Source organism: Coffea arabica, chromosome 5c (assembly GCF_036785885.1).
Source record: "Coffea arabica cultivar ET-39 chromosome 5c, Coffea Arabica ET-39 HiFi, whole genome shotgun sequence".
In the NCBI taxonomy this organism is placed as follows: domain Eukaryota; kingdom Viridiplantae; phylum Streptophyta; class Magnoliopsida; order Gentianales; family Rubiaceae; genus Coffea; species Coffea arabica.
In genome coordinates, this window is record NC_092319.1 from 6,287,645 (window position 1) to 6,299,864 (window position 12,220).

General features: G+C 35.2%; 1 long non-coding RNA gene across 1 annotated transcript; it reads right to left on the minus strand.

The window, feature by feature from the left end:
• Positions 1-9,035: 9,035 nt before the first annotated feature.
• LOC140007420 (uncharacterized) lies at positions 9,036-11,434 on the minus strand. Its single transcript, XR_011814729.1, has 3 exons — positions 11,245-11,434; positions 9,833-9,889; positions 9,036-9,174 (listed from the first exon to the last, which is right to left on the minus strand). It is a non-coding gene; the product is annotated as an uncharacterized lncRNA (long non-coding RNA).
• Between the last annotated feature and the right edge of the window lie 786 nt (positions 11,435-12,220).

Consider the following 12,220-nt stretch of genomic DNA (forward strand, 5'->3'; position numbering starts at 1 on the left):
TATCCCATTGAAAGGTCAGTTCAACTTTAAAGATTTTATGGTATTCATGTTATTTAAATTTCATTATTTATAATTTTTATATTAATTCATTGCATTAAATATAGGTATCTTTCAACACTTAAACGATATGTCCGTAATCGAGCTCGGTCGGAGGGGTCAATTGCTAGAGGATACTTAACAAAAGAGTGCCTCAATTTTTGTTCAAGATACTTGAAAAATGTTGAAATTTAAGAGAATGGAGTACACAAAAATGATGATGCTAACGCTCACATATGTTGCCCTTTGCTTGGGAAAAAAGTCTCCCTTGATCGGGTTACTTGGATTCAAGCGCATCAATACATTCTTGGGAACTTAGATGCTGTAGAACAATATCGAGCGTAAGTTATTTGGTTTATTTTTCTAATAATTCATTAGGCTATCTCTTGGTATTCTGATTAGCTATTTTTTTGGTATTGTATATCAGTATCCACATGTCAACTCTAGCAACGAATTATCCTTATGCTAGGCCAAACCAACTTTAGCGGCTTCATAATGAGACATTTCATGAATGGTTTAAGAAATACGTAAGTTTAGAGTTTTTTTTTTTTACTTTCTCATTAGTATATAAGCCTTTTTACTTGCTAGAATGTGACATTTTTGTGGATTTTTCAGATTGAAAATTTGTGTCAAACATCTGCTGAATCTATACCAGATGAAATCAAAATTTTGGCGGTTGGTCCTGATCAGTGGGCGAGATCTTACAAAACTTATGTTGTCAATGGCTTTCGATTTAGGACTAAGGCCTATGAGTCAAGCAAAATGACACAAAATAGTGGGGTCATGTGTAAAGCAAGCGCTATGAGTTATGCCAGTGTGAAGGATAAGAATCCTCATCTAGGAGAGGTCACATATTATGGAGTTTTAACCGATATTTTTGGAATTCACTACACAATGAACATGGAGTATGTGTTATTTAAGTGTGATTGGGTTGACAATGAAAGGGGTTGTAAGAAAGACGAATTCAATTTCACTTTGGTGAATTTCGATTATGTGATGTATCAGAACAACTCACCAACTGATGAGCCATTTATCTTGTCAACTCAAGCTGAACAAGTTTGGTATGTGACTGATTCGATAGAACCTAGTTGGAAGGTTGTAATGAAAACATCAAGAAGAGACAATTATGATGTTTACTCAAGAGATCCTAGCATTGAGCCAATATTTTCTCAAGAATTGGATGATCGTCCTTTGGGTGATAATGGAGGTAGTGCCTAGATAAGGAAAGAAGTAGAAGCGACTATTGTTGGGGATGAAACTGCTCTTGTGGAATATGTTCAGATTCAAGACTTTGAAAAAGATCCACAAAATTGATTTAGTTTTAGTAATTGCTTAATATAATAATTCTTGGTGAAACGTAGAAAGATATCAATGTTATGGTAAGAGTAGAGTTTGTAATCTAAAATTCATGGTAAGAGTAGAGTTTGTAATATAAAATTCATGAAGAACATTTGTTTTTGCTAGTTTATGGGTAATATCATTTTTGTTGTTTTTTTTTTGTTTTATGCTTGCATATTGAAAATAACAACTCTATATTTAATACTTTCTTGAAATGCTCTTATTCTATCTTTTTATGCCTTATGTTAATCACAAATAAAAACTGGATTTTCTGGAAGCAAGTTCACTAGTTCATATCTTCATCCTGTCACATATTTTTCCATCCAACTTTCTGCATTGATTTTTCTTGGAGTAATTCTCATTGTTGCTTTTAACAGTGGCTTTTCATAAGAAAAGATAAGAGCGAGTTGGGCCTTTTTTCTGCATGCAATATAACAGGAACGTACAGAGGCTTGTCAGTTATCCTGCTTTGAATTTTATCATCTTAGATCAAGGCTCTTTTTATTATCACATGCATCCGTTCTCTGGTCTTGATTGTGTATACCTTTTCTATGTTGCTGAATATGCTTATAAGTACCTCAACTTTGCTGATAATTAGTAGTCTATTTTATACATTGTGTTAAGCCTGAAGGATATGAATATTTTTAAGCTGAAACAAATGGAATTAGGTTACTATCTTTGACTATACCTGTTTTGGAAATTTAAAGGTAATTAGTATTTATTTCTGGTTGAACATTTATGTCTGATTAAGTCATGCTTTCAAGACTCTATTTTGTTGTATTAACAGTTTCAGCTGGATAAGGTAACTTGAAGCAAATTTATAATTTCATGGATATGTGTAAACTAGAAAAAAGGCGGGGATGTAAGGCGTTTTTGTCCTGCCTAGATACTGTTTTAAGAGTGATCTATCACGTTTGATTGATGATTGCTATTGAGTATTACAAAATCTTCATATCAGTGGTGGAGCAGTTTGGAACATTTATTTCTGATACTTCTTAGGGAGATATTTCAGATATTCATGCTCCATGATTGCTAGCATCTAAAAAATAGTCAGCACCAGGAACTGCCTGCATTTCCTACTAATATATTTTCCCCTTCCTACATGCTCTTTTTTTCCATTTCTTGGGCAGGCATTGATGAATCTTTGCTAGAATCATGTAAATTTGAATGATATCATGAGGTTACATTTGGTAATTGTATGTCAGGGTGACTAAATATTATTGTACATATCAATAGGATCAAAAGTAAATATCTTGTTGATTTGACTGCTATAATGAAATGTGCTCAAAATTGTTCTTGGATACTACACCTTGCTGATTATATGATTCAATGGATTTATGACATGCAGGAATTAATTGCATGGTATTGGGATTTTTTCTGAATGCAATTGGTAGGAAACCTTGGGATATAAGTATAGTAGCAGTGGATAAGTACGCTACTATCCTATATAAGTATAGTAGTAGGGGATATATATATATTCTGGTCTATGTCAAATTTGCAATCAATCACGAGGCCTTTTTTGTTTGTCCAGGATTTGGATGTGATACTGCTACAGTTCTTGACTTTGTTCTTTTCATAAAGCTATCATGGGTGGTAAAAAAAGAGCAAAAGGCATCACTATGGCTGATGTGGTACGTAATCAAACAAGTGCACCTTTCTCTAATGCTTCTATATCTCAACCTATTCAGCATCATGTGATTAGGTCTCAGTCTCGGTCCAAGATGCTTACACCTCAAGTTGGACTTATGCATAGCCAATTACAATAATTTTCCTAGACCTCATGAAGATATGACATTAATAATTTAGGTATGAAACCAAGTTTCAAATCAGGTTCAATATCTTTTTTTTTTTTTTTTTGTGTTTCTAGAGGATGTGTGATATAAAATAACTTATGCAAGTTTTTCACTTCTATGTGAACGGTTCAATCTGAAAATACTAAACAGGAGTTAGCACAAGTGCAAGTACATCCTCAATGAATGAGATGAATGAAAATAAATGTGTAAGGGATCCAGCTAAACAGTCCAACAAGTGGAACACAAAAGATAAGCATATTGTGTATTTAACTGAGGATGGAGAGATTGTAGGACTAGATGAAGGGTCATTATATAGTAACCTTGGAATCTTGGCCTGAAATGGCTATAGGGTACCTTTGACTTACCCATCTTGGACAGAGGTGCCTATTAACATTCTAGATGATCTTTGGAGAGAGGTGCAGGTCAGTTTAGTTTTTGCTTTAAAAAAGTGTGAATTTTCAAGTCTTTATATACATATCTATGTTCTATTGTTCTGGAAAATACAATATACATATCTATGTTAATAACATATTTATATAGGTCAATACTGATTTGCCAAATGAGGCTGGAGAATTGATTTTGAGTAGTATTGGCATTAAGTGGAAGAATTGGAAATACCGAGTGAAGCAAGTGTATCTAGCAAACAAAGACGATATTGAGAGAACAACACAGGTACCTGATGAAAGGATTGAATCTCAACAACGGAGAATCTTGATTTCATATTGGAGAAAGGAGGAAATTCAGGTTATTTTAATATTCAGATTTTGACTCACCTTTTAGAGTAAACAGCTTATGTGTACATGATTAGTAGTATGATAACAAAGTGACAATTTTTTATTGTCTAATCAAGCAACTATTGTTAACAAGTAATTTATGTGTACATGATTGCAAACATGTTTAAAAGAAATAATTTGGAGCAGAATGTTGTTACTTTTTAATTTAATTGGATGATCATGTAGGCTATTGCAAGGAGAAACAAAGATAGTAGGACAAAATTATATTTTTCTCATAGGACAGGAAGGACTAGCTTCAAGAATATAAAGAGAAAGGTACCTTGTTAGCTGTTCCGTCTTCATGTTCTCTATGCATTTTCTGAATGATATTCTAACTAATGCTAATGGCCTAGATGGAAGCCGAAGGTATGGATACATCTCTTATGAGCCTTTTTTGTGTTACACGTGAGCCTGCCAAAGATGAAGATACACGTAATCTAATTGTAAGATTACCTATTCTTTTGTCATCATTTTCTTTTTTTTTTTTTTTTTGGTTAGCAATGACATTGTTTATTCTTATGGATTTCATGTTTTAATCAATTGCTTGTAGACACAACTTAAAGATAGCTTGTCTCAAGTGCCCGAGGAAGGGCAAACTAAGACATTCAAGAACAATATGTGCGTTGAGCATAGGGACTGGACATACTAGGTCACGTTAGACGCGTGGGAAAGTATACCTCTGTGGTCCAAAGGCATATACCATTGAATGATAGGAAGGCGATTATCCAAGAAATAAAAAATCAGATTGTTGAGAAGGTACGAGAGGAAATATTACAGCAAGTTAGAGGAATGACCCCGCATGAATCGAGAGAAGAGATAAGAGTAGAGTTTAGTGCACAATTTGAGTATATGCAGAAGATCATTGGTTTCTTAATGTTGCATTTGGATGTCAATGCCTTACCCATGCTTCCAGAGTGAATTTTTGGTGCTTTTCCTAGTCGACAAGTAACGAAATTTCAGAAAGTTGTCATGCTTGTATTTCATTTCATCCACGTGTCTAATATAAACTAATATCTTGAAGGGTCCAGCTGAGTCTACTAATCAAAGAGGATTAAACTTGTGATAGATTTGGTAAGTACTTTTGACTTTTCTCTTTCCTTCTTCATGACTTTGCTGTTGAAGACCTTCATGTTGCAACTTGATGTTCTGATTGCTGCATGTTATCTTCTGCTTTCTCAGGATTAGGCAAATAACTAGACTCACTCAATTTGAGATGCCTTAACTGAGACATCAGCCAAATCTTTGGCAGCAAAATTGGATGCTTTTTCAATCTCTTGCTTGTCCAAGGACCATAGACTATGATTGTCTGTAGATTCCAGTGAGTGCAAGGTGCTGACCTTTGAGTGATTGTTAGACTTTTGAGTGTTTGCTTTGTTATGATATGTATAGTTTGTTTTGTTATGGCAAACCAGCCATTTATACACTGCCATGTTGGGTTGGCATTAATACTCAGCCATTTATTTTGTTGCAAATAAGTTTTGTCTTTTTCTTATTTGCCCATCACGTGAGGCTTATGGATGGATTTCTTTCTAGTTTTGGGCTTTAAAAAACATATGAAAACTGGTTGAAAAGGAGAAAAAAAACAAAAAAGATGTTTTTGTGACTTACAGTTCTGCTAGTCACAAGGTTTTTGGGTCTCACTTTTAATGGTTAATTAGTGGGTCCCAATAGATTGACCAACAAAACATGACACAACAAATCTTCTCACAAATAAATTCTAGTTTTTTTGACTTTTTATTACATTCAAAATGCAAGTCATAAAAAGTATTTTTACAAGTCACAATTGATAATGTGACTTTCATATTCAAGTCATAAAAAATTTGTGACTATTAAATCCGTGACTTTCATATACATGTCACAATGTAATCACAAGACTCTCTGAACCTTTTTATGACTATCATTAACAAGTCACAAAAATAGCTTTTTCTAGTAGTGTTTTTCTGTTTGATTTATTTGTTTTGTTATTATCTTTATTGGTTTGTCAAGAACTCTATTGTTCTTATTGGTCAATTTTCTAGCACCAGACCAAACAAATTGGTATCAGAGATTTAGGTTTTAGGTTTTGGGTTCTTGATGATAATAACAAATTATCAATGTCGATTTTGGGCGCTACAGAAAGTAAAGAAAAATTCCCCGCTGAGTTGTCAAGAAACCTATTATTCTTGTTGGTCAATTTTCTGGGATCAGACCTAATATATTGATATCAGAACTTTAGGTTCTGGGTTTCAGATTTTTCTTAATGACAATAACAAACTATCAATATTAATTTTGGGCACTACAGAGAGTGATGAAAAATTCCTTGTTGGTGCTCAGTTGGGTTTTAAAGAAGAGGTATTTGGTCTGTTGGAACTCATTGATAATTTTGTAAAGAAGGTAGAGCAAGATTACTATGTTCGTGTTTTTTAATCCATTGGGATTTGTGTTTTTAAACTGGACCGGACCGGCCGATTCGACCGATCAAACCGAGAACCAGCAAAGCATCCGGTCCGAGTTTGTCTTGAAACCCGTGTGATTAAGACTTGGTCAAAACCAGTCAAAACCCCTGTTAGACTAAAAACCCGAAAAAACAAAAAAAAAACCCCAATTTTTTCAATTTTTGACTTCTTTGACGGTTTTTTCTGAAAATCTCAAAGTAAATCGTGATTAAAAGCTATAGATCGGATGGTAGCCATATCACAACCACTCACAATTCTCCCAACATTCAAATTTTGTAAGATCTAAAACTAAAAAATTGTCTGAAAATGAGAAGAGAATTGGAGATAAAAAAGAATATAAAGAATAGAAATTGATGTTCTTGATTAAAAAGCCAAATTGGGGTAGTGGCCATGGCGGTGGTGGTGACATGGCCACTTACGGTTCTTCAAACGTTCAAATTTTGCAAGATCTAAAACTAAAATAAAAGAATTATAAAGAAATGAGAAGGGAATTGAAGACAAAAATGACTATAAAGAATAGAAGTTGATGTTTTCTTTTGGTGAAGAAAGAAAGGAAGACAAGATTTTAGAAGTTTGAAAAAACAAAAGGAAGAAAAGGACGTGACAGGAAAAATGGATGTTGCAACCTGGAGAAGAAGGAGTGATGAAGAAGACAAGGGCGGCGCATGCTCTTTCTTATAAACCTTATAAACCAAAGACTTAGAATGAAGCAAAGAATTAGACATTGGTCCAAAACTTTTCTATTATTCTGTTTTGACCTCTAAAGTTTTTGAACAACGGTAAATGCTTTCATAAATTTCTTTATTTGAACAAATAACTCTCATAAATTAGTTTTAGGCACATCAATTTTCATTCAAAGCTTAAAAACATTCAATTAGAGTTATGATTGGAGGATGCTAAAATTTAGGATGTATAAAAAGACAAATAGAGAGATAAAAGGAACGTTTTTATCCATATTAATAATATGTTTACGCATATTTGTATATACGATCTATTTAATTTTAATTAATATATTTAAGACATTATGATGACATCACCCGACTTTTAGACCGATTCGACCCCAGTCGAACCCGTTGACCCCTGACTCCTAAGTTCGGCCGAATCACTACTCGGTCTGAGTTTCAAAACATAGGCCGGGATCTATTGAAAGATCCGTTGGGACTTTTATGGAGAAGGTGGATCTTGTTTATTATTTGTCTGCTATTTGTCAATGTTGGATACATGCCAAGATGGAGATTTATTGAATTTATCTTAGTATTTCACATCGGAAGTTTATAAGAAAATCTCTTCTCATAGTGGTTATAAATACAATGGGCTTAAATGAGTTTAAATGTGCTAAGGGCACTAGCCCAAGTGCCGTATGCATTAGATCGAGAGAGTTTTCGGGGTCCACGCCCCAATCTAAGAGAGATTATGGTTAGGCATCAAAGCAAAAGAGTAAGTTATGGGCTTTTGAACCATTAAGTATTTATGTTATTTAGACTCATTTGTGTTTTCAATTTTAGGTGCCTTTAGGCTTAGGAATTATTTTTTAGGATTTTGTACTCTCTTTTGTTATAGCAAATTTGCTACCATTTCGCCCATGCACGTGGGTCAATTTGACTGAAACACGTAAAATTTTGTGTTTTTTTTTATTTATTTGCTTTGTTATTGTTTTTATTGGGTTGCCAAGAACCCTATTGTTCTTGTTCATCAATTTTCTATGATCAGACCTAATACTGGAAGGCATTAGAAAGAAAAGAAAAAGAAAGACAAAAAAAGAAAGAAGAAAAAAATCAATCAAAATTAGATTTTGTAAAAAAAAAAAAGAAAAAAAAAAGAGAATAGTCTGCATGCGCGTGTCTTCTAACAAATATATATTTTACGTGTTTTAAGTGTATTTTATTAGTTAGTTTTGATGCGTTTTAACTACTTTTATAACTAATTAACTAGGAATCTAGTGAAAATATGCATTTTATGATTTAAGTGTGAACAATTGCATTTCTATGGATTTTTATGGTGAAAACTTCATGTTCTTATAGGTTTAATGATTCAATCAACAAATGGAGTGACTTGAGAAAATAATTGGATGATTGATGATGGTTTGAAGTGGTTTAAAGAAGATATGAAGTGCAAAAGAGGAAATGCAATCAAAAACAAAAGGAAGCAAGTTTGACAGCTTTGACACCTTGTGGTATTTTGGCAATATCTTGAGCTAAAAGTATTGGATTGAGGTTATTCTTGAACCATTTTGAAGCTAAGAGATAGATCTACATTTGGTATGAAGACATCAAAGTCTAGTTCAGCCATTTTCATTGTGAAAAAGTCAAAATACAAAAGTACAACTCTGTTGTCGTAAGCTGAAACAGAGCTGTGACCAGTCGATGGTATTTTGGTCATATCTCGGTCCATAGAGCTCCAAATTGGATAATTATTGAGGCATTGGAAAGCTAACTTAAAGGGCTACAACTTTCATGTTTTGCACAAGCGGCCTCCATGTGACGACCCCACCTCCCCCTAAGGCGTACCAGAGGGTTTGGCGGACCGCCTGCCCAGCTCTCGCCAGGACTCACTCACTATAATCACGTTCATACACACCAAGCACCATTAATAATATCCGCAATTCAAGCTTATAATTTACATTGATAGAATTCAAGGTACAAGGTCTCGATATATTTAACTAGTTCAAAATATATACACTCCAAGTACAAAATGTTCCATTCGAGGAATAGCGCGAGTACAAAACCAAAATTCAAAAAACAAAGTCTAAAGTAACTAGACTACGCTAGCCTTTACATGTCTCACGCTTCACTCGTACCCCTGTAAGGAAAACAAAACTAAAAGGGTGAGCCGAAGCCTAGTGAAGTTCCCAAATATCAAATTGGTCAGCAACCAAGTTATAGCAAAATAAAAGTGAAATAGAGAGCAAACAAGTCAAATCAGGAAAATAGTACTTCAGCTAGTCAAGTAGTATTAGATGCACATTCACATATAAGGATACGGTATTCATGTTTCGGCTCCATTCCAGCTTGGTCAAGTGGTAGTTGACACTCCGTCAACTTTCAAGTAATATCAAGTCCAAATAAACTCCACTACACGCCAATTTCCGTCCACCGATCAACCCCCTATTCCGGGCCCGCACGCCATACAAAACATGGGTGGTAATACTCGAGTATACCGGATTGCCGAGGAGATAACACTCCACTCGACTTAACTAGTAACCCAGGGTTCATTATCTAATCGACCAGGCCCTTGCCGGCTCGACTTGATTAACTAGCCACAGGGTTTCTGGAATTCCAGGCAAGATATAATTCAAGTACATGTACAACAAGTCAAGTATGATCAATAGCAAGAACAGGTCATATTAGGGCAAGTGCGATAAAGTACACCCTTGCCCTTTCATTCATTGTCATGTAATCACGCAAGTCAAGTAAGAAGCACACATATCAAGTACAATTGGATATTTGGAAGCACTCACCAAAATAGTGCTTCTAGTGCTCGTGTCTGGGTGGTACTCCGAGTTGGGAGTCCAAATCTGCGATAAAACTTAACTTGAGAACTTTGAAAATCAACCAAGGTTCGAAACTTAAGCGTTTCGTTCAATATGAATCAAGAAATTGAAATTCACTTGAGAAGAGTTGTGAAATAGTTGCTCGCTCTTCAAACTGAAAAATTTGATAACATTTTTGCTTGAAGATGACTCTTGAGTCAAAAGTGCAAGTAAAACGGTTTCGTAGTGATTCAAATCGTTTTCCTAAGGGTACAAGTTCGGCCAAGTCCTAACGTATAACCCTCGATAAACAAGTGGCAAAAGTCCTCGATAGTTCAAGTGATAATTACTTAACCTTCACTCAAGTCGCAAAGATAGTTTTCTAGACTTCGAGTAAAAATTCGGGCAGCATGCCCTTTGTGTTTACCTAATTTCCAGCCATTTAGGCTTCATTATTTTCCTTCAGCAACAACCCAACATCACACAATAAAACAATTCAAGCCAAGAGCCGTTCCCTAGGCTCACAATATCATAACAACAAGAATCGCATCAAGTACAAATGCAGAAATTCAATGTGGCACAAGACAGATTTGACGTACAAATGCGGAAATAACATATCCAAGACTACGCTTATCGGATTAAGACGAAACCTGTGCCATTTCGAAGTTAAGACACAGAGCTACAACATTCATGAAGATCACGTAGTCCAGTTTCTAATGTAACTTAGTCAAATTCTCGAATTACTAAACCAGAAACCAATTCGTCGGTTGTTTAAACGCAGAACACTGTAATGGACATAACTCAGTGTACACAAGTCCGAATCAGGTTTTCTTTGAGGCATTTTAAAGCTACTTCAGAACACTACAACTTTTATGTTTTGGCCCAGAGCTAAATCAGAATGGATCCTGGTCAAAAATCGTGATAAACTGGACTGAACTGAAGAAACGGACTGCTGGGAAATTCTTAGAACAGTAGGGGTATTTTGGACTTTTCACGTTCTGCGTTGCTCCGATTGAGCTGAAATTTTGTAGGCACCTATAAAACACCATTCTCTACAACTTTCCTTCTTTGACCAAAGGCCAATTCGGCCTCTAACATACAGATGCAATTTCGGACAGAATGCTTGGGAAATTTTCCAGAAATCTGGAATTTTCAGCTCTAAGTGTAATTTCCTCAAATTTCTGGTTCTAATCACCACTAAACAACCTTATATAACCTTAATTGCAACATTTACACATCATACCTCACATTGAGCAGAAAATCAGAAACCCTAGTTCATCAAATAAATTGGGGAAAAACTTCTACACATGCTAGCATCCATGAATCCACCACCAATCAAGCTACTAAGCTTACTTTAACCATGATTGAAAGAGAAAGTTAGAGAGATATCATCCTCTTACCTTGATTTGAGTTCTCCAAGTATAGCTCCAAGCTTTCTCTTCCCAAATTTTCACCACCAATCACTAGATAATCACTCAAGAGTAGGTTTAATCGGTTTACTTTGTTTGATTTCGCACTTTGTTGGTGGATTGAAGAAGAAATGGAGAAGAGTTTTGTTTTTCCTCTCTTGTTCTTACTCTCTCCCTCTCTCGGCTCTTAGCAGCAGAAAATGAAGAGAAAATGCTAAGTATTGGAGTTAAATGGATGGTATTTGTCTTGGGTAAGAAGCCATGAGGTGGTGACAAGTGTCACCACCACCACCCTTTCTTTTTCTCTTTCTTTCTTGCCTTTCTTGGCCACTAATTTTCAGTCAAGGCTGCTACAATATAAGAAGATATTATGTACAAAAGTCAACAAACTTGTTGGGTAAGAAAAATGGTGGTCAAGCGGTGCGTTCAATCGGTAATGCGCGGGACCCGCCGGTTCGCGCCGTTTTCTTAAAAACTCACGTACTAGGGTTTTTACTTCTCATTCACCAACCTTATATCATTGCTACTAGTCACATATTATTTCTCACTTAAAAGTCACTTTTAATCATCAAATTGATCCTTAACCAGTACCGAAAATTCATCCGGCGGAAAAATCGAAAAACCCTAATTTTGCTCAAAACTTGAAACCAAAGCGTAAAACCTTATTTTTCTAGGTTTATTTACTCTTAGTGTGAAATAATGAGGTAGGGGCTTTGATAAATAATAATTTTCAAATAAAAGGCATTTTTGGGGGAAAATGTAGGAAATTTGCGGGTCCTCACACTCCATCATCGAGAAAATAGCGCAGTTGAAGCGGTGCCATATGCACAGAAGTGAAAACGCGACTTCATGAATACGTGGCTTGAAGTCGTGTATTTTCAAGTCGCGTATTCTTCAATTTCGGCTGCAACTTGCTCAGCAACTTGTGTTTTGTTTACACAAGTTTTTTGACCCATTTTCCTGCAAG